General features: G+C 36.7%; 1 protein-coding gene and 1 long non-coding RNA gene across 2 annotated transcripts in view; one reads left to right on the top strand and one right to left on the bottom strand.

The window, feature by feature from the left end:
• LOC126249183 (inactive phospholipase C-like protein 2) overlaps positions 1-23,618 on the top strand; it is a 703,636-nt gene that overhangs the window by 559,263 nt on the left and 120,755 nt on the right. The window lies entirely within an intron of this gene.
• Positions 9,431-10,646, bottom strand: LOC126248256 (uncharacterized). Its single transcript, XR_007545438.1, has 3 exons — positions 9,939-10,646; positions 9,722-9,841; positions 9,431-9,579 (listed from the first exon to the last, which is right to left on the bottom strand). It is a non-coding gene; the product is annotated as an uncharacterized LOC126248256 (long non-coding RNA).

The raw sequence follows: 23,618 nt of genomic DNA, 5'->3' as shown, positions 1-23,618 counted from the left end.
ATGGTGTGGGGCAGCTGGAGGATGGGACAGGGGGAAGGGGAGGAGGATGTGCCGGGACAGTGGTGGTCCCTGTGAGCTGCACACAGTAGCTGATGATAGTGTGAAACTCAGCCATATGCACTTGTAGATCGGGGGGAGCGATGGGTGGTTTAGTTACTGGCTGGGTAGCCCGGTGTGGTGAGCACTACCAAAGTGGTGGGGCAATGTGATGTTTGCAGTTGTCCAAGACACGTGCATTCAGACCAGTGTGGCAAGCACTAGCCAGGTGGAATATAATGGTGGGGAATGTAATGTCAATAGCACCTTTGTACAGCTGGCCATAATACTGAGTGTGGTCTGAGGAGGAGGAGGGGGGGGGGGGGGGGGAGGGAGGTAGGTTGTGGTCACCGTGTGGAAACTGTGTTCCTCATTGAACATGACAGGCTTATACCATGGGTTTGCTAGGTGTGGAGGGTAAAATGGATGGATAAGGTATGGGAACAATGTAACAAAAGACATCCAGATACTAAACAGGAACAATTAATTGCAAAATGCATTTACAGAGGTATGTTGCCACAAAAAATGCCTTTGAACAAGAACTGTCAATCTAGTCAGTCCAGTAATCACAACAACTCATGAAGGAGTTAGAAGTAAGGACAAATTCTCCTCCCAGCCTGCCTGCTCCAATCTCCACCACAACCATTAAAGCAGTTCAACCTGCCAGAACGGAGAAACAAGACTACATGTGTACTGAAGCACAATGGTTAAAGCTGGTCAACTTGGGTTTTCACAAGCCTGGCAAGCTTTATGGAACCTGTTAAGCCTGCTTCGTTTGACAACATGCTGCACTATCAATCCAATGTTATTAGCTAGGTATATGTTTGCATAGATAGTTTCACTGCACCTCATTTATCATAACATTGGGTGCAGCAAAATGAACAAACTGAACTTAAAACAGGCTGAGGAGAAACTAAGAAAGTATTTAAACAGAGCTGAAATCGAGCAGAGAGAAAGTTTTCATGTTTTATGAGACAGCTCCAAATAATTCAGTAGGTGTCTCGCAAGGCAAATTGTGTAAAAAGTTACTAAACCTTCATTTGGGGACCTCGGGCATGTTACAGCATGTTTGTAAATTTGTCCAGCATTTTTCTCACTCGGTAAATATTTTGAAAGATGACAGAGTTACTGGCTGACAAATGTGTGGGAATGTGTCCTAAGGACTCGAGGCTATTTAGCAGTATATAGGCTTTCTAACATTAGAGGAAACATTGATTGAAACAAGAAAAACTATGAATCAGTGGATATTAAAAACCACAGTCTGCTGATATGCAACATAGCGTGAAGAAAGCTTAGTGTGAGAGAAACATGTACTTTTTAGATTAACGTAATACAAAAACAAGCTTCATGTTTGCCAAAATTCATTTGAGGAATTTAGAATAAACTTTTTGGGCATTTAAAATGAATTCAGTGAACCTGCAATACACATCAAAGAAAAAGTAATTAAAATTGTATAACTGAAGTGAAAAGGTTGTCACAGCAGAGGAATTTGTGGTGGGACACATCAAACCAGTCAGAAGGCCAATGACAAAAAAAAACTAAAGCTACAGAAACTAGACTTCTAAAACCTTGCTTTAGTTGGTGTTGCAGTTGCAGTATAATAGATGTCATTAGTTACTTACGTGTAAAATATTAATCGAAAGATGATAAAGCCACAGAGAAAACAGTTAATACCAAAAAAATAAATAAGTCAAAAATATGCCCAAAAAAAATCCACTGTATTCTGGCCCAAAATGAATACATATTTCATTAAGCCTTTTCTTGTGATACTCAGGTAATAAAAGGATTTTCATCAACTTCCAAACCCTATTCATAACATTCCAATTAAAGCATACAGAATAAACTGCTATGTAGCACAGCACAGTAGAAATTTGCAAGATTTCTTTAGCATGCTTGGGTTGGGCAAATCTTGGCTTGGGAGGGAGTGAAGCAGCCTGACTGTTTTGCTGGTAACTTGTGGCAGCTAGCCTGCTTGGCTGACAGGCAAGCATGGGCTGGTTAAAAGTGGAATGTGTACACCTCTGACAAGTACACATGAGGTGTGCCCACTGCCCATGTCGGGGGATCAGTTTACACTGTTCTTTTAAGGCAAGATGAGAAACATAATTAATCTTCTTGAAGCACAGTCAATGGATATAATGTAACACACTGACAAGGTAATATGCAAATAGAAATAAATGAACTTGGAGGTACCATAAGATTATCTAATCTAACACAGTGATTAAAGCAAAATACAATTAGAAATAAATGAATTTGAGGTAGTGTGGGTGAAGCTAATCTAACACGGTGATCATAGAAGGAAACAGTATACGAATAAACTAAAGTGAGGTACCGTAAGTGAAGTTAATGTACCACAGTGAGCAAAACAAATACAAAATATAAACAAACAAACTAGAGGTGCTGTAGGTGAAACTAATCTAACACAGTTGGGAATTTCAGTCTTTAATGACAACATGTATGGTGCTGCAGTGTTTTGCATATAGTTCACAAAAAAATCTTGCCACACTTACTAAATGGTTCAAATGGCTCTGAGCACTATGGGACTTAACATCTCAGGTAATCAGTCCCCTAGAACTTAGAACTACTTAAATCTAACCAACCTAAGGACATCACACACATCCATGCCCGAGGCAGGACTCGAAACTGCGACCGTAGCAGTCACGCGGTTCCGGACTGAAGTGCCTAGAACCGCTCGGCCACCGTGGCCGGCTGTCACTCTTACTATAATTTAACATAGTCTGTGGTGTGGATACTCCATCCTCACGAAATTAGACCATGAGTGAGGTGCTGACATGTTGCCCTGAAGTACGGTATCAGTCCACCCTATTAGATAGTTCTCCATGGGCATCGTGGTAGCTTGCAATGCTGTTCGCTTTATAGACACTCAAAACCAACGCACCGTTGATGAATTCATGGGTCACGCACCTATCTGGTAGAACTATGGCAAGCCATTAAGTTCTGATAGTGAGACAACTTGAACATGAACTAAACACCAAAGGAACATTAACTCTTTGCGCTGACCATGTGCACAGTTCAGCATCAGTGCAGGGGGGACACTTCCTGCAGCATGCTTTAGGGGGAAACCCCACTTGCTGCAGCAAAGAGGTGCATGATAGAGAAAACTTTTGTCCTCAGATGTATCCAGTTCATGATGTGTTTTTTTTCCTGGTGATGATTTGTCTGCTACAGCATGAGATTGTCTCTTAGAGCAGATGGGTGGTGGGCAAAAACGCATAGTAGTATGTCGTCGCAGACTCACAACAGCATACCAACAGCTAATAAATATCTAATACCACTTAAAGTCACTTAAATCACAATTAAGACAACATATTTGCATATAAGAATGTAGGCTTCCACGGCCGGTGTCATAGTGATTAAAATTCTTCTGGGTATTATGCCGTGTCATTGCTAAAAACTAACAACAACAATAATAAACTAAAACTGACATTTCGGCCAAATTGCAATGGCCTTCCTCAGGCCCTGAGGAAGGCCGTTGCAATTTTGCCAAAACATCGGTTTTAGTTTATTATTGTTGTTAGTTTTTAGCAATGACACGGCATAATACCCAGAAGAATTTTAATCACTATAACATATTTGTATATTCGGCTAATCTTAATTAAAATGGATCAGGTAATTTCAACACAAAATCTGTCTCTGGTTAAAAACTTTTCATTTGTTGGCACAAATTTTGTTGTTCCTGTTATGCCTGTGTAAAATGACACTTGAGTTCCATCTTTCAAGATGTGCAAAACCTTAGCAAATAATATATGAAAACTGTAAAGCCTTTACTACAGATTTTCACATTCATAAAAATTCCCTGATAAATACACCATCTTATCTTTGTCTGAAGAAAGATTTGCTGCTGAAGACGAGTTGGCATAAGTAACAGTCTTCTAACTCTTTGGATTCTTCCAAATAAAATAACTTATTCTTTAAGTTTGCATTCCTCTCATTTCTAGACTTTTTATTATGAGCCTGCCTTCAATTTTGGCTACTTTAACTCAATTCTTTGCCCAGAGTTATTTTTAGTCCTTAATTTTTTCAAATGAATCTGCTCTAATTATGTTACAAAAACTGTTTTCTAGTTAACAGGACTTTACTCCATACTTATATCACATTAGGGGTTGTTGCAGCATTTTTGGGTACATGATTTTACTTTTCCAAAATGTGGGCAAATTTGGTACTAGAGTGGGGTTACATTGTTACAGGAAATTTTTTTCCAAGTAATGACTATTTTAATTGTCTTGAGCAAAAGATACCTCTGTTAATACAGAATTATGGCAACATAGCGACAGAAGGTAGCAGTACTTTTAGGTTTTTGTGTTTATGTATAAGAACACAGTAAACTGAATATATTCATAGAAAGGCAGACAAGTCTGCTGTGTATACTATAAGACATGATTTCATCTTTCAGGACGTGCAAGACCTTAGCAAGGCAGAGAACCCCAACTCATGTTGAATCATGAACACTTAACTTATCAGCATCAATTTATTAGTCTCAGGAGTCACAAATCTCTTATTTTCCTGGGTCTTCCCTTCTTTTTGGGAACGGAAATATCACCATTGTAGACAGAAGCAGTGGTGCTTGAAGATGCAGGTGAATCCTTCAAGTCTATCTTCCCTGTAGGGACATTTAATTTCCTATGTCTGCTCCTCTCAACTGGCATTTTACACTTTTATGGGTTAGGTGTTGTAGGATATTGCTACAAAATCATGTGGGTAGTCTATTTTGCTTTCTATGGAATGATTTAATAAATTTGTAGCCAGGCAGATTATCTTTGAAGCACTTGATAACAATACCTATTTGGTCTAAATAGCCTTTAATTAAAAGACTAAGATCTGTTTAAGTGGGAAGTCAAATTCAGCCATTTTAATCATGTGATTTACAAACATTTTCTCTTCTTCAGGGCTAAATACTATTAGATGACCATACGTTTTTACAAATTTCCCTTTCAGTTTGTTCTTTAAGGTGCTTCTAGTAATTCCATAGAGATTTGAAGCAACTCTCTGGCCTTTTTGGTCTGACCTAATTCTTCTAAACACTTTTCAAGATCTTGTTCTGTATAGTTGTGGTAACTTCTTACCCTAATCATCCTTTATATACACAAATGACTTTTTTATCTGAAAAACACTTAAAAAATAGACATATTCAGCTAAGTTGAACCTACAGCTGATTTACTACAGGCTACTTTGACATGGGACAAAGTAGTTTGTAGCCAACTTACCAATTTTTTCCTGTTTATTTTAGTCAATATACAACACAAAGTAGGAAGGTAACAAAAATTATACTTCTTCCTTGTTGTTCGAAAATATTAACACTGCACTGTGGTGTCTCAGAGGCTTGGTAGGGCTGCTACCTATGATTGAGAATAGGTACTGCCTGTAAATACTGAAAACCAATAACTTGTTTTTTCCTTCATGGGCCAAAGTAGGCTCATAAGGGTCAATGTAGTTTCAGTTGAAAGTATTAGATTTGTTCATTTTCCTTTCTTCTGTTAATCTAACTTCTTCTTCAAGACTTTTTAATGGGAATGTTTCTTAGAAACAATTTAGTTTCTTTCTAATTTCCACAAAGAAGCTTTTTCATGGATATGTTGACTGACAGTGTCTTTCCTCAGTTCCAGAGGATAATATCATGCTTGGTGGTTTGCTGTCTTACTAGTGGCTCTGCGGACCCTGTAATTCACAAAATACCTAATTATTACACATGCCACCACTGTCAGCTGGCTTCTGGGCCATCTGCACTAGTCACTTCCATGTCATGCTGTCCAGATTGGTGCTGTGATTGCTGTTCCTACATTCCCATGTATTCGTTTGACGTGGGTGTGACCCTGATTACTGACTGGCTCAACCACCACACATTTATGTTCCCATAATTATTTGGTGGCATCTGAAGATGAAGCTTTATGGTTTGAAACTGGTTGTGTAATAAATAAAGAAATTACGGGCAACTGAAGTGGATTTTTTATTCTATAAATCTAAAAATGATTAAAGAAAAAAAATAATAAAAACAGAAAGTGCAAACGTTTACTTTGAACCTTGTTAACTCAACAGTGGTTAGTAACACAGGAGTTACCTTTTTTTAACTGAAAATAAAACATCAGGTGAGATGATGGACTGCCAAATTAACATAACTAGATTTTATAAAGACAAAAATTTCCCTAGTTATTCATTTTTAATAAAGTTGGTTCAGTTAACCTCCATGGCCAGTTAACCTCACTTTACCCTATATACTTGCAGAGCAACACATACTTCAAGAAGAACTGGGTTTTAGCTGCTTTAAAAAACTAATGCTTCTTTTACACTAAAATTACAATGCTAATTGTACCTAGAGAAGAGTGTACCAAGGAACACACAGTGTTTCTTGGTTAGTACTTCAGTCTAGTGACTGAATTTAGAATCACATGAAGGAATGCACACTAGACTGCCATAAGCACTCCCTGCTATTTTCTACAGTTTTTGTTATTGTTAGATGTGAGGTTGTTTCTCATGCAACATTTGTAAATATTTTGCATTCTACACATTTAAGTGCTGTACAATATATTAAAGCTATTTAGAATATATTGTTAATTCTTTAGGTACAGAATTTTATGGTGAGTAAAATGCTGTACATTTTAGAACTATTTATATAACACGTGGACAGCTGTCATGCTTTGTTGTTCATTTCCCATCTTGTGCCTTGAAACAAAAGGTCTTTTACTGTGGAATATGTGATACTTGCAAATGAATGCCTTAACAAATTTATCTGTCTTGAAAATGGAAATTTATGTTAGTTTCCAGTAGCTTCTAATTCAAAATGTATTTAACTTGTAACTGGTTTTTGCTAATGCTTCTGCTTCATTTGATTTTACTTACTGATTTATTGGTGTATAGTGGAGTAATAATGTAACAGATTGACTATTAAATACAGTGTTAACAATATTTTCTTGATTGCAATGTTTTTAAATTTCAATCAAATATTTATTCAAGGTATATCACCATATTGTACCTCGGAGCTTGTTTTCACATTTGGAAAGAGATCTTAATTCTTCAAACTAATTTTTGTGATTACAGACAAAGTGAATGCCATCATTTACAAATGTAATAAGAAGATATATTAAACTTTTATTACAGTGCTTGCTAGAGACAAAATTCTGAACAGTGTACTGAAGTACAGTGTTCCCTCCTACAAGAGATAAGCTTGAAATTCATCTCTTTGTAGTTCACTTTTAATATATATTTCATATTCCTTCCTTAATATAAATTTTATGCTAATCAGTTACTGTTTGTAGCTTTACCACAATTTTACCTTTCCACCAAGTAAATTTATTTGTATACAGGTACATAAATTATGCTTTAAGGGTAGTAAGTTAAATTATAATGAATAAATTAGCCTTTTGATTGTGCTGATATTAATTTCCAGCTTTAAAAAATCAGCTTAAGAAAGTAACTAATGAACAAAAGCAATTTTTTTCATTTTCATATTCATTAATTATAATTTTTATATTGTTTATCTCATACAATATATGATTACAGGATATTAAGTTTTCATATCATAGAATAGTCGATCCATTAAGAAGAGTGCAAAGTGTTTGTGAAAATGTTATTTGTATCTTGTAGCACAAATGATAATGGCAAAAAATCACATGATGATAATGTCGTGTTACTTCTATAATTGCATTTTTATGCTTTAGGAGAATGCAGAGGTAAAATTCCCTCAATCTTCAACATCAGAAATGCTTACAAAGATATTTCTTTTGTGTTCAGCAACCTGCTTATTAAAATTAAACTTTTGTACCTCAGTTACCTCCATACACATAGACTCTTTACTGGTAAAATATATGTTCATTTAAAAAGTTCCATTCCTTTCACACACAGCAATTACATTTCTCAGTCAAGACTACCATGCAGTTTCTGATACGAAATGTTATGGATTCAACCAAATGCCCTCAGTAAATATAAATAATTAACTGATGAATCATAGTAGTCAGTTTCCAGTAATTTCTTTCTCAAATGTCTCATATTTATAATCAGCAATATCAGATGAGAAAAGTTGTCAGTACCAGTTATTAAACAACACATCCACATTCTGACCAGGGTTCTGACTTGATCAAAGCATGTCGTGAGTTATAGGTACTTCACCTGAAATTCTATTCCATATTCACCCAGACAAATATTCTGAAATTCACGGGGTATCTGTGACATCTTAGGCTTCTTAGGAGCACCTTACATGGAAAATGCAGCAAATCGTTATACATCTTACAACTAAATCCTTATCCACAGTATATATAAACTTGAAACACCTCTGAATCTGTACCTTCATCTTCTGTGACTACCACATGGAGGATACAGGATCAATCCCCATTACTGCCAGGGATTTTTTCTTGGTGAGAAGACTAGTACATTGTTCACTAAATCCCTTGAAGACAACTCAGGAGCTGCTTTAAATAGAAATATTAACTCTGCTTCCAAAAGCTGATGTTAACAGCTGGGCTTGCATTATGTGTATAATATATCCAGTTATTGAATGACTCTATAGGCAAAGGTTGAAAATCAGCAAGTCAGGAGGACAATGCTCTGTAGAACACTAGTACCAAATAGTTTGGAATTGATAACTTTGTTACCATTATTGTAAACACCACCATGTATTTTTCGAACTTATGGCAATGGAAAAACTTCCTACCAAATGTAATACTCTTCACTATACAGTGTCTATGTCTGGAATTGACAACCTAATCACTAAACATGCACCATCACTGTACCTCAAATTTTACCAGATGTCTTTCCTCCTCTTCTGTAATTTTCTCTAAATGCTGTGTAGAAAATACATCTCCATCCAAGCTTATGTTTCTCTAATGTGTCTAATTTGAATCTAATTTATCTTAAAAACTTTCGTTTTACACCCCATTTTTTCATTCATTCATTTTATTTCCCACTTGTGTTTAGTAATAGAACCATAAATAACGGAAGCTCCTGTAAAAATTAAAGACCACCTAAATAGGATTAGCCTTATTTGATGAGATTTCAGGATTTTGGGTGGATCATCAACATATTTCTATGATATTTACATTTGCTCCCCTCTCTCCCTCTTCACCCTTCCTGCCATGTTACAATTTCAGAAAGATGAATGGTTGTCACTCAATATATTGTGGCAAGATCATCATCTGGCTGCAGTCCTGAAATCTGGCTAAAGAACCTACAAACCATACACATCAACAAACAGTATTTTATAATTTTGAAGAACTTTTAAGCAAAAAATTAATACTTGAAATTAAAAACAGGGATGCAAGAAGGGATAGATAAATAATAAAACTAAAATAGAGGAAATGAGTTTACTTGGCTTTGTATTTGGAAAATATATTAAATCATGATAAATTTTACATTCTGTTACTGGATTTTTTTCATCTCTATTTATGACAAAAGTAAAAATATTCATGTTGTTCAGTAGGTACATTATGCTATACCTAACCCCTTTCCTTCCGTATAACTGCCACTCTGTATAATAATTTGCATATGCACTGATCAGTGCCTGTTACAGTCGACCAATAGCTCATCACAGCCCCTCTATGAAATACCATGAAAAAAAGAAAAGTGTCAATAAAACATTTTATATTGTAAAAAATTTAAATAATCATCATCAGTCATCTATAAATTTGTCCAAAATACATTTTTATTTAAGATGTCAGAGAAGTGTGAATAATTTCACCTGCTTCTATAATTGGCCCTGGTAATCAAATCGCATTGTCCTCCACACAGGTTGCACCAAATTCTCTCTCTTATACAGCTGTAACATCACAGCAATACCTCAAATGTCAGCATCATCATCCTAGTGACAACAAGATAACTAAATATTACCAACTTAAGCAGGGACTTAACATCCAAATTACTGTGTTTCAAAGACAAATCATTAAATGATTACATACATCTAAACTTTAACTGATTCTGGAAGAGTCAGTCTTTCTGACGATACTAAAACAAAGACAAAAATAAAATGAAAAAGTATACTACCTTATGCAAGTAATCAATATACTATTGAAGTGTTTAGAATAAGGTCTATAGTACCTGCCTTTTACTGTCTATAGTCTTTATTAGATCTAGCTGGAAGTAGTATAAGAAAACAATGTTCAGCTACTAACATAGAATTGTAGCATTCCGCCATCCTTCTTGTGATACAATCACATGTCACTCAGTTTCACTACCTTTCTTCACACACTTGAGTACTGTCAATTTTTTCATATGTTTAAGACAGTTGCACTTTTGTGCTTTCTGTTGTTCATCATTACTCTTGTAGTATTATATTACTTATGTTAAATACAGGCAAATGTTGCTGGCATGTTAAAAGAAGTAATTTTAGTTCATTTTTATTAGGCTCTTTTTTTCCATGAATATGAGAAATACTAAAAACAAGAATGAATGGAATGATATAGAAAATCTGTTCTCAATAATTAAACTGCATGATAACCATAAATAACTTCCTAGTTTTACTCGTTTCTCCTTCTACCCAGAATCAGGCATCCAGCAAAGCTGGAATAAAAGTGTTGGCACTAGTCACATGTCACATTTAGAAATCTGAAGCCAATTGTTTTACTAAACAAAGCACATGTTAGTAATGTTTCTAAGCATGTCTAACTATAGATCATATGTTATATGGTTATTTATTACAATTTTTTGCTAAAGGTAATTATTATTCACTACTGACAACATGACTAATTACTTTTCCTGAGTTCCTGTTAGATCTCATTAATATATACATATATACTTTTCTACATTAGCTTACCCAATGCACAAGTCACTAATTGAATTAAAATTATGCAAAATGCATTCCTGTGTCTCACTTCATTCTATCAATTCCTTAAGAAATCATATTACATCATTTATGCTTTATTGCTATTTCCCTATGTTCACTAACATGCATCATATTCCTGTAATGTAATTTACTATTCATCATAGTTTTTTCACCCTTAAATATTATTTCATCATAATCTAACTAAAGGAACACACACACACACACACACACACACACACACACACACACACACACACACGTACATAGATATACATTCATTTTCAGATAAATGAACACTTGTTGTCTGTCCAAATTACAGAATTTACTTTATGCGTGTTAACAAAACTGGGTTGATCTTCATCACGTCACTTCATTCACTGACTTACTGCTTGAGCAAACCAATTACTTACTTCACAGCTGCAAGATAAACTCATCTATTGTTGCCTTATCACCATTCACAATGTTAAATCAATGTTCCAGAATGTTTTTTATTTTCATTATGAATTAATATAACATAAAAAGTTACAAATAAATTTTCACTTTCTCATCATTCAAATCAGATTGCAACGGAAAGAAAAGTAAAAATTTGTCCTAAAATTCACTTGTGAACACATTAGGAAAGGTGGTAAAACAAGTGAAAAGGAAATTAAAAGAGGAAGAGGAGAAAAATCTAACACAAAGATTAGAATAAGGAAAAATACTACAAGTAGCAAGAGGTATATATACACACACCATGCATGTGCTCATATACAGTGAAATACCCCATACGCTAGAGTTCTTAGTCACTTATTTGTTTTATTTTGTACTCTGTATATTAATTCCTCATGGTAACTTTTACTGCTACTCTTCTGTAACTGACCTCTGCTATAACCTCGTAAGTCATCTGTTTTTCCCTAATACCAGTGTTCTTTGGAGCTTTAACGCTATTGAAACTGTGTAGAATTATTACACAAAACCTAAAAAAATCTTATCTCTCAACATTATAATCATACTTTCATTGCTTAGCTTATCATCTAAGTATTTATTACTGACACACTGATGAAAAAATTCTTTAACATGTCTTCACATCTGACACACTCTTGTGCACAGTAGTTCACTCAGAAACAATTTGCTGACTTATTTCCACTAAACTTTTACCAAAAACATATTTTCAAATTACACTAGGTTTCTCTGCAAGTAAACCACTTCACTAGCATGTGAATTGGTAAATTTGACAGATGATATTTATTAAACGATATTGTCCCCTTCTCCAACTAGAAAGCAGCCAAAACTGCAGGGTAAAATTTATCTGTGTAGTTGAAATATTTTAGACTGAACAAATATGTTATTAACAGGATTATTACTTTCATTGAAAGACACAGTCATAAAAATATAATTTTCTTGTGTTAACCTTTCAGTTTTTAATTAATTCTGATGTTGAATTTCTTTCATAATATATAAGAAACACTGTGTCTTATGCTCATATTATTGCATATCTGACTCTCATTCATTTTATAACATGTCTGCCCCAGATAGCTGAGTGGTCAGTATGAAGGCCTGTCATACCTAATGGCCCGGGTTCAATTCCCGGCTGGGTCAGAGATTTGCTCTGCTCAGGGACTGGGTGCTGTGTTGTCCTTATCATCATCATTTTCCTCCCCACTGGCATGCAAGTCACGGACGTAGCGTCAACTCGAAAGATTTGCACTAGGCGAATGGTCTACCCGACGGGAGGCCCTTGCCACATGGCATTTCCATTATATTTTATAACCTGGCTCCGGATTCCCAATATTTTCAATTCTATCTCTGCACTGGATTTGACACTGTGAGACACCCATTTCCTTAACATTAAAAAATTCAGTAGTAATCTGCTTCTCCAAGAGCTGATATGGTGTCTGTTAGAAAAGTATCTGACCTTTGACCAGAAAAAAAAAAAACTGGCTTACCTGCAGCATCGGACACCTAATCATCCTCAAAGTAGTTCCCTAGGGATTCTGCACACTTCTCCCAGCTGTGCCACCATTGTTGGAAGCATGCTGAAAAGGCCTCTTTTAAAATGGAGTTTAGCTCAGCTGTTGTTGCTGCCATAATGTCTTGTCTTGTCTGAAATTACATTCCTTTCAATGGCCTCTTGAGTTTGGGGGACAGCCAGAAATCATAGGGGACAAAATCAGGAGAGTAAGGAGCCTGTTAAAGCACAGGAATCTGGTTTTTCATCATATGCTGGAGCACTGCCATGATGGAGGCACCAATTTCCTGTTGAACATAGGTCCTGTCTCTTGTTCTGCACAGCATCAAATAGGCAATTGAGGACATTCCTGGAGTACTTTTTGGTGATTTTTGACCCTGTGGTGCATACTCATAGTGTACTACATTGTGGGAGTCAAAGAAAGCAGTCGGCATCACTTTGACATTGCTTTGCACTTGCCAGGCCTTCTGTGGTCTTGGTGACAAAGAATGCTTCCACTGTGATGACAGGGATTTGGCTTCCAGAACATACCCATACACCCAGTACTCATCACCAGTGATTATGGTGTTCACAAAGTGAGGGTCACTGTTTGTGGGGTCCAGATATCCTGTGAGACTTCAACACGAAGTTGCTTTTGCTCAGCTGTCAGCAGCTTCAACATGAATTTGCTTTTGCTCAGCTGTCAGCAGCTGCAACATGAATTTTGCTGTCACTCTCTTCATGGCCATGCTGGAGCATGGAATGTTCCAAAAAAAGTTCTGATACCCACCTCACCTGCAATTTCTCTGATAGTCACATGACAGTCCTGCATCACCACAGTGTTCACTTTGGCAATTATCTGGTCGTTTCGGCATGTTGATGGTTGACTAAAGCATAGCTTGCTCTGCACTGATGTAGTAGTGTCATGAGAAAGGCATACAGAATCATTTTGCTAACATTCTCTTGTTTTGTGATTCTTCAGTGTTTTCAGGAGCCGTTTTCCGGTGACTGATAAGAAATTTAATGTCAATTCAAAAGTATCATTTTTAATAAATTGACTGAGTAGCCATTATCCTGCGGTATACTTCTTATTTTTCAGTTTTCTAAAATATGATTTGCACTGATTTTAGCAGTTATTGTTTTACCTTTTTCAATGTACTTTATAAAAGGGATCTCTCTTGCATCCCTAAGAGTTATCCTAATAACCCTTCTATCAGACGAAACTGATTTCCTCATTTTTGTTGAAAGGCCATCTAGTGCTCTGGTAGTGGTTTGTTTCTTTAACCAAAATGGTGGACTCATGTATCATCCACAGTAACAACTCACTGCACAGAATCATTTAAGCTCAAGATCAGAATTCAACAAATGCAGCATCCATGTTGCACAAAGAATTTTCACAATGAATTGTTGATCTACAATCTACCATATTCTTCTTCTGATGTACTTATCGCATCGGCTATTTCATGCATCTGTAAAGCACAGTTGTCCCATGCTCTTCATTGAAGTATTTATCAACAGTTTTAATTTTTGGATGTCCTTTCTGTGGTTCACCTTCATGAGAGGTCAAGCAACATTGTTATCCACTTGCCTATTTATTATGCAGTGAAAAGAAAGACATAGACTTATTACGAATCTTCACAAACATTGGATGAATTTGTTCTTGGTGAACAGTCCAAACCAATAAATTTAATGATGGTATGGTATTTAATGAGACATGTTTTACATTACTGCACAAGATGTGGCAAAAACAAAGTTTCATTAACATGATTGTCATCCCTGTGTCAGATCAAGAACTTTCCACCTTGTGCTCACATTTGAATAAGCATGTTACATTGGCTCTTTTATTCTCCTGCTCATCCTCATCCATTTATCCTTACTTCTCACTTATTTTTATTTTTCTCAGTGCTTCTGTTTTTATGTGAGTTCTCCTTTCCATCACACCTTTTCTACTCATCTCATGTTACATTCAATACTGGTAATTATTTCTGAATATCTAGCAAATGCAGAACCACTCCCACTCCGTTTTCCTGTTTTCCTTTAGCTTATCCTTAGCTCTTCTTTCATCAACTCAGGTTTCCTTCACCATTTGTCACTCATCTACAAATCTCCATCTGCTTGTGAAAATAAAATCAGCTTATCCAAAATATATAACATAACGTATGTGATGTTTAATGTGCTCTGTTCATTGCTGAAGGAGATTTTCCTCTGACAAATGGTTTTATATATATATATATATATATATATATATATATATATATATATATATATATATATATATAGACACACACACTCCTGGAAATTGAAATAAGAACACCGTGAATTCATTGTCCCAGGAAGGGGAAACTTTATTGACACATTCCTGGGGTCAGATACATCACATGATCACACTGACAGAACCACAGGCACATAGACACAGGCAACAGAGCATGCACAATGTCGGCACTAGTACAGTGTATATCCACCTTTCGCAGCAATGCAGGCTGCTATTCTCCCATGGAGACGATCGTAGAGATGCTGGATGTAGTCCTGTGGAACGGCTTGCCATGCCATTTCCACCTGGCGCCTCAGTTGGACCAGCGTTCGTGCTGGACGTGCAGACCGCGTGAGACGACGCTTCATCCAGTCCCAAACATGCTCAATGGGGACAGATCAGGAGATCTTGCTGGCCAGGGTAGTTGACTTACACCTTCTAGAGCACGTTGGGTGGCACGGGATACATGCGGACGTGCATTGTCCTGTTGGAACAGCAAGTTCCCTTGCCGGTCTAGGAATGGTTGAACGATGGGTTCGATGACGGTTTGGATGTACCGTGCACTATTCAGTGTCCCCTCGACGATCACCAGTGGTGTATGGCCAGTGTAGGAGATCGCTCCCCACACCATGATGCCGGGTGTTGACCCTGTGTGCCTCGGTCGTATGCAGTCCTGATTGTGGCGCTCACCTGCACGGCGCCAAACACGCATACGACCATCATTGGCACCAAGGCAGAAGCGACTCTCATCGCTGAAGACGACACGTCTCCATTCGTCCCTCCATTCACGCCTGTCGCGACACTACTGGAGGCGGGCTGCACGATGTTGGGGCGTGAGCGGAAGACGGCCTAACGGTGTGCGGGACCGTAGCCCAGCTTCATGGAGACGGTTGCGAATGGTCCTCGCCGATACCCCAGGAGCAACAGTGTCCCTAATTTGCTGGGAAGTGGCGGTGCGGTCCCCTACGGCACTGCGTAGGATCCTACGGTCTTGGCGTGCATCCGTGCGTCGCTGCGGTCCGGTCCCAGGTCGACGGGCACGTGCACCTTCCGCCGACCACTGGCGACAACATCGATGTACTGTGGAGACCTCATGCCCCACGTGTTGAGCAATTCGGCGGTACGTCCACCCGGCCTCCCGCATGCCCACTATACGCCCTCGCTCAAAGTCCGTCAACTGCACATACAGTTCACATCCACGCTGTCGCGGTATGCTACCAGTGTTAAAGACTGCGATGGAGCTCCGTATGCCACGGCAAACTGGCTGACACTGACGGCGGCGGTGCACAAATGCTGCGCAGCTAGCGCCATTCGACGGCCAACACCGCGGTTCCTGGTGTGTCCGCTGTGCCGTGCGTGTGATCATTGCTTGTACAGCCCTCTCGCAGTGTCCGGAGCAAGTATGGTGGGTCTGACACACCGGTGTCAATGTGTTCTTTTTTCCATTTCCAGGAGTGTATATATATATATATATATATATATATATATATATATATATATATATATATATATATATATATATATATATGAAGCACATGGCAATATACATGTGCAGGTTGTTGCTTTCTGATGTAAGCAAAAAATAAACTTTAAAATGGAACTTACCTCTTGAGTGTAATAATGGACATTGAGATCCATAATAGTTTCAATTCATGACAATGCATCATTAAGCAGTTTTCAGTTTTATAAACAGAACAAAAGTAAAGATGATGTGACTTACCGAACGAAAGCGCTGGCAGGTCGATAGACACACAAACACACATACAAAATTCAAGCTTTCGCAACAAACTGTTGCCTCATCAGGAAAGAGGGAAGGAGAGGGAAAGACGAAAGGATGTGGGTTTTAAGGGAGAGGGTAAGGAGTCATTCCAATCCCAGGAGCGGAAAGACTTACCTTAGGGGGAAAAAAGGATGGGTATACACTCGCGCGCACACACACACATATCCATCCACACATATACAGACACAAGCAGACATCTCACAAGCATATAAAAGAACTTCTCATGTTACACAAAAGAGAAATTACTGTAGCATCTCTTTAAAAAAAAAAAAAAAAAAAAAAAAAAAAAAACCTTCAGATATGGTGAACACCATGATGCTTGCAAAGTTATGGATTATTTTTTATTTTGATGTTCTCAGAGGTCAAAATGTTGTGAGTTGTGTGTTATATGTTAGATGTGAGTTGTTTTGATTTGCAGTTATTATGTAAACAATGAAAAAAAGTTGATTAATGTGATTTTAACTGTGTTTGTTAATGAATTCAACAGAACAACAAACATAACAGCAGTAAATATACCACAACACACACAAACTATCTGCAACAGTTATTAAAATGCCAGTGCTTTTGTGGGGAGTGTGAGCGGTTCATTAGTTTGAACTCAATGGGTGGAATCTAGGAAAACATAGGAGCACTGAGCTCAGGGAGAACTATGTAATCTAAAGTGTCAGTACCGCAGAAAATAGGAATCTACTAAAAATGAGAAAAAACAATGCTCAGTAGCAGAGTGTGTTTTAATCATAACAAAACTGACTAGTTGTTTAAATTTACCACTTGTTTCTGAGTACCTTGCTAATTCTGTAGTGTCATATAAAAATCTAAAAAAAAAGGCAAAGTCTGTGGCACAAGCCTATGAATGGGCCAGTGTTGTGACAACAGGTAGGGTGCATTCTTTCTTCGCCACAGCACTAGGAGGGGGAGGGTGACGGGCACATTGATATGGTTACATTTTACCCTCAGGAAAGGTCCCCGGTATTCATTTGATAGAGGCTATATCAATCTGGGGCCATCCTGGAGGGTCTGGAATGAGGAAAAATCCCCATCCTTGCCCAGGACTGAACATGGGGCCTCTAGGGCTGGAGTCTAGTGCTATACCTGCTAAATCATCACAGACACCATGAAAAAATTTTAAATGTCACATCAACTTCGAAAGGTCTGCCCCCAGTAGCTGAGTGGTCAGCGTGACAGAATATCAATCCTAAGGGCCCGGGTTCCATTCCCGGCTGGGTCGGAGATTTTCTCTGCTGAAGGACTGAGTGTTGTGTTGTCTTAATCATCATCATTTCATCCAAATTGACATGCAAGTTGCCAACGTGGCGTCTTATTGAAAGATTTGTACCCAGCGAACGGTTTACCTGACGGGAGGCCCTAGTCACACGATATTGACATTTTACTTCTAAAGGATGAACAAACAGATCTATACTGGAATAATAATGGATATTTAACCAGTATTGTACAAGGCGAGGAACAAAATAAAACAGAAAAATGGTAAAATGTAGCTCTGAACTTAGTCAAGAATAAAAAATTTGTTTATGAATGCAGTTGGCTAGTTGGGGTAAATGTTGGTTCAAAAAAGTTTAAATTCATTGCTGTGTATGAATGTTAGTATGAGGGGCATTTGAAAAGCCTGTGCAAAAATAAAAACTGTTAATGTCTTTGGGGTAAACCTTTTTTACTTTTTGACATAGTCTCCTTTTAGACTTATACACTTCGTCCAATGCTGTTCTAATTTGTTCATCCCTTCCGAATAATAGGAATTGTCCAAGTCTGCAAAATAGCTATTAGTTGCTGCAATCACCACCTCGTTTGAATAAAATCTTTGTCCCGCCAGCCATTTCTTCAAACTGGGGAACAAATAGTAGTCCAAGGAAGCCAAGTCTGGAGAAGAGGGGGGATGTGAAATGAGTTGGAATCCTATATTCAAGATGCTCACAGCACTAGCAATCTCACGTGCCTTAACTCTTCTATCATCGATCACCATATCATGGATTTCATCAATAATTTCTGGAGTCGCAACCTCCACAGGGCATCCAGAATGTTCAGCATCACTTGTGCCTATATGGTCACTCTGGAAATTTTGAAACCAATTATAAACTGTTCTAATCTAAGGTGCAGAGTCACCGTAATGTTTATCAAGCTTCTCTTTAGTCTCCTGAGGCATTTTGCCTTTCATAAAGTAATGTTTAATCACCACACGAAATTCGTTTTTGTGCATTTTTTGATAATCACTCTACTTCCTTGATTTACACAAGTGCCAAACACAAAGAAATAGACAAATATGGCTGAAACTTGGTGTGCGTTATTTCCAAAGATGCTACTAACTAAAAATGACCTCGATATGTGCCGGTGGTGTCATCTCTTGGACTATGCATGGACTTTTCAAACACCCCTCGTAGAACAACAAAGACTAACTGAAACAAGTAGTATGTGGTTTTGAATTTGTCATTTATATTTACATGTGAAGAAAAACCTTTATACATGGGATATGTTCTTGGGGACAGTATGCTGTACATAGATGGGAAGAACTGAGGAGTGGTAGCAGATACAAAAATGAGTGCCTCACATTAAAAAAAATTAGGAAGACTGTGTGTAAATAATGTCGTTGATAATGGCATTTACGTAATGTAGAATTATGTATGCTAACAACATATTTCTTGTAAGTAATTCTATGATTAAAAATTTTGCATGACAAAGATAAATATTTTTAAATGATTATGTTATTAACAGCAAAAACAGGTCTATTGAGGAAAGAAAGTGCATTTAAATTGCAAAAAATAAAATTATGGAGTGATAAAGTATTGCCAGATGATACATATTGGAAGGTGCTGGGCTGAAAATATATCATTTACTGATACAGATGTATGCAAATTGTAATGGTTGACATAATGAAGGAAGGGTTTTAAGATATGTAAAAAGGGGAAAATCAAATTAAAAAAACTTCTTTATTTCTCATTTACAAACTAAAATGAATTCATTGGACAGACATTATAAGCATGGAGCCAAGAATATAACCATAAAAATTTTAGAAAGGCACTCAGTAAATTGCAGTGGGCAGTTTAGATACATAATTAAAATGCTTTGTAAATTATATACTAAAAATGGGGGTTCAAATGATCAAATACATTACAAATTTTGATGCTGTTGTAGCACAAATGAACTGATAAAGACTCCAAATTTGTCACAAGAAAGACTCTAATGGAGAGAAGACTTTTTACGATATACAGTAATTTCAGTCATTTGGAAGATTATAAGCAAACTAGAAGACAGGTATGTTATGTTCTAATACATGCTTATAATAAGATAGATAGATCTAAAAATTATAACTTACATAGAGCATGAAATGGCAAATGAAGCAGTGGGAAGATAGTTTGAATTAGAGATCACAAAACAAAGGGTACCAAAGAATTTATATTATGGTTCAGAAAGTAAGAAATAATTAACATACTGCTGGAAACTGAAACTATTTGAATGTAAAAACTTTGATAAACATTACAATAGTTTTATTCATTATGACTTTTAAATGTTAGCACAATGCAATGTCTTCAAGTCAGGTGTTTGATTACATGTGTATGCTCTATTTAAAGCAGAGAATCATGAATGCTTACAGCAGAGTTTGGTGATATCTGAGTGTATATAAATTGTTTAGTGCTGATTGAAAAGGTAGTGGCAGCTTTGATGCACTGAATATAGTGTAAGTAAAATTAAATTGAATGAAGCATTACTTTAGGATATAAGTGAACCACATAATGCAACGAAATACGTCGTAAATGTAGTGCATTTCAAGTAAGGGAAGTTGCAGTGCTGCTGGCGAGTCCTATGTGCTGTCTAGGTGATATCATATACAACAAAATTGGTGTATGGGCTGAAATTAATGAAAATATTTTAAGGTGAAGTAGTACTACATCACCAGGTTAATGGATCTAATCTGAATCAGTTGTTAGGTGTTTAGGTTCAGTTTCAGTAGAGTTCAGCTCTGTAGTATAAACATTATGCATTTATATTCAGTACTTTGACTATAGGAATATGGAAAGTTACTAGAAGAAAAACCAATATTGCAAAATTTGAGACACACATGTATGATTTTATTGCATTCTAGAATCTTGATCAGTGTCATTAAATAGCAGCCCCACATTAAATTTAAATGTTGTGAGCCAGATTGTGAGTGAATCAAGATAATTATTGGAAGAAACTAAAATAAAAGAAATCATATCATGACAGAAATGATAGAACTGGATTAACAGTCTCAGGATATCTGCAATGTTTCTGTAAATCTATGAAGGTAACCAAGCCACTAGGATAAGCAGATGAAGATAGGTCAACAAAAGCTAAACTAATACTTTTTCAAAAATATTTTACATCATAGCTATCAATTGCTCCAAAGCAATGTCCTGCGAGGTGTAGTGAGTGCTACAAAACCAAATGGTCAATGAAACTGTGTCATCAGGAAGAGACAACATAATACTTTTGGGATGCACATGTCATCCAAGAACATGAAAATTGTTATCTATCCTGAATATTTATATATCTTATTTGAAGTTTAAAAAAATGCTAAAAGTGGAGCACAAGCTCCTAAAGTTGGCAACAGTGATTGTAACAGTGTGGTGAATGGCTGACCAACGAAAGTGTGTTGCTGAAATGCTAAACAAACTCACAAATGCAGTGAAAAATTGGTTGCACCACACTTAAGAGAATGTGGTATCACATTTCTGGCAGTATCCTGTGCTTCCATAAAATGATTTCACAATGAATGCTGCATATACTGACACAGTTAAGAGATTCATAAAAAGAAACATCACAGGTGACAAAGTCTGTGAACACAGTGATGAACCAGGAATCAAGAGAATAAGTGAAGAATGAAATAGCCACTAAGACAAAAAAAAGTTTGCCTCAATAATCATCAAGGAAACTTACATTCACTTTCTTTTTAATTGGAAGTGTTTTAATTTTGGAACACCATTGGGCAAGGAAGAAAGAGTGCCCAGTATTACATACAAAAGACTGCTCAAGAAACATGTTATTCCTTCAGTCAGAAGTAACCATCAAGAAGTTCATATTTTTTGCAGCACAGTCATGCCTGCTCTACAATTTCTACCATCCACTTGAACTACTGAAAGTGCTGTTGGAAGGAAACCATTTTAAATCCAAAGTTGATACAAAATCCAATGGCCGGACAGTCGCAGATGCAAACAAATCATGTTTTCTTCAAGAGTTTTTCCAGCATTTCCAGAGTTTTGAAATATCTGCTTTGCATGTCATAAGGGGTACATAGAGGAGAAATTTAATTCTATTACATACATAGTAAGTTGTTGGGTTAAGTACAGGTGTCTTAATTTAAATCAATCTCCTGCATATCATGCATCAACCAGGATCAATATACAAGGAAATGGCAACATGGGGACTATTGATTTGTTTGCTGTTTATTTGCACAGACCGCTTTAGTTAACATTCTCAACCTGAGAACTTCATTACATTTAAAATTGATCATGAGCTACTCACTGAACATTGTGAAGTAGGTTATCTTTCTGAGATGTATAGTTGGATATAACCTGAAAGGGTGAAGAATGTTTTCAGAGAACTCATCTACTGAGCACCCTCTGGTTATATACTTATGATACAAGAATTTACAAAATGCCAACAGAGCCATAACATATATAGAAACAAGTGACTGACACACACACAGTGTTCCAAAATAAATGGCTATTCAAACAAGTAAATTAACAAGGGAAATCACTATCATCCACGAAGCACAAAAACAGTTGAAATGGAATGGTTCCCATCCTTTTGCAACCAAGATCAGTGACAACAGTGAAGAGAATCTTCAGTACTGTGATATGGAAATGATGTAAGTGATATTAACAAAATATTAAAATAGAAACAAATATTTTGTTACAAGTGAAAGTCATCGTCTATGGGTGATTTTTAGAAATGCTTGCATATATGGGAAAATACGTAATAAAATTGAAACAAAAAATGTATTAACATATCAAACAATAACTGATAAATGATCATCACTGACTTGAAATATAAATTACTGATAGCGGCACAAATATTTCTGCAGACCACCTTCACATATCACTATGATCACAGTATAGCAGGAAAGGAGAAACATGAGAAAATTATATTAGAACAAAGGAGTAGCAAATGGAGCTTGATCAAATGTAGAAACAAGACTGACAACAGATTAATGCAATACCTCAAGACCAAAAGTTAATTGCAGTAGCTGGAGATGAAAAAAGAAAAAGCTTAGTCCACTTATGGTTTGAAATATCTATACGGAAGAAGTACATTTATTTGAAAACATACCAAATGTCCAGAAATATCTTTCTGAAATACCCATTAATCTCTTCCTTGTCCAAGACTTCAGCAGATTTACCAACTACTGAGTGCTAGTAGCTTACAGCTGTAATAATTTATTAACAAATTACCTCTGGAATGACAATGTGAGAATTGGTGCAATCATTATGAATACGTGTCATTGAAACTGTAGAGCTCTACATGTTAACTTTCAAGAGAAACACTGACTATATACATGAAGGTCAGTCAACATCCTGCAATGAATCGGCTCACAGTCCAATGAACAAAACAGAATAAAACAAGACCCACCTAGAACCATATCTACAACAATATCCCCGGAAATACTGTCATATGTGAGGAGAACTGAATAAAATTGGAAAAAGCTGAAGATATAAATGATTGTTTCTCAATCTATACAATAACCAGAGTACAGAGGTATACATCAACAGCATTAAGAAAGAGGCTAAATTAAGAAGAGGTGTCCGACAAGGCTGTCCTCTCTCTCCATATTTATTTATAAAGAAAGTGCAATACAAACAATGAAAGGTGCCACTAAAGGCATCAAATT

The sequence above is a fragment of the Schistocerca nitens genome, chromosome 3 (genome assembly GCF_023898315.1).
Source record: "Schistocerca nitens isolate TAMUIC-IGC-003100 chromosome 3, iqSchNite1.1, whole genome shotgun sequence".
NCBI classification, from domain to species: domain Eukaryota; kingdom Metazoa; phylum Arthropoda; class Insecta; order Orthoptera; family Acrididae; genus Schistocerca; species Schistocerca nitens.
Note: the sequence above shows the minus strand (reverse complement) of the source record. Positions and strands in the feature narration are given on the sequence as shown.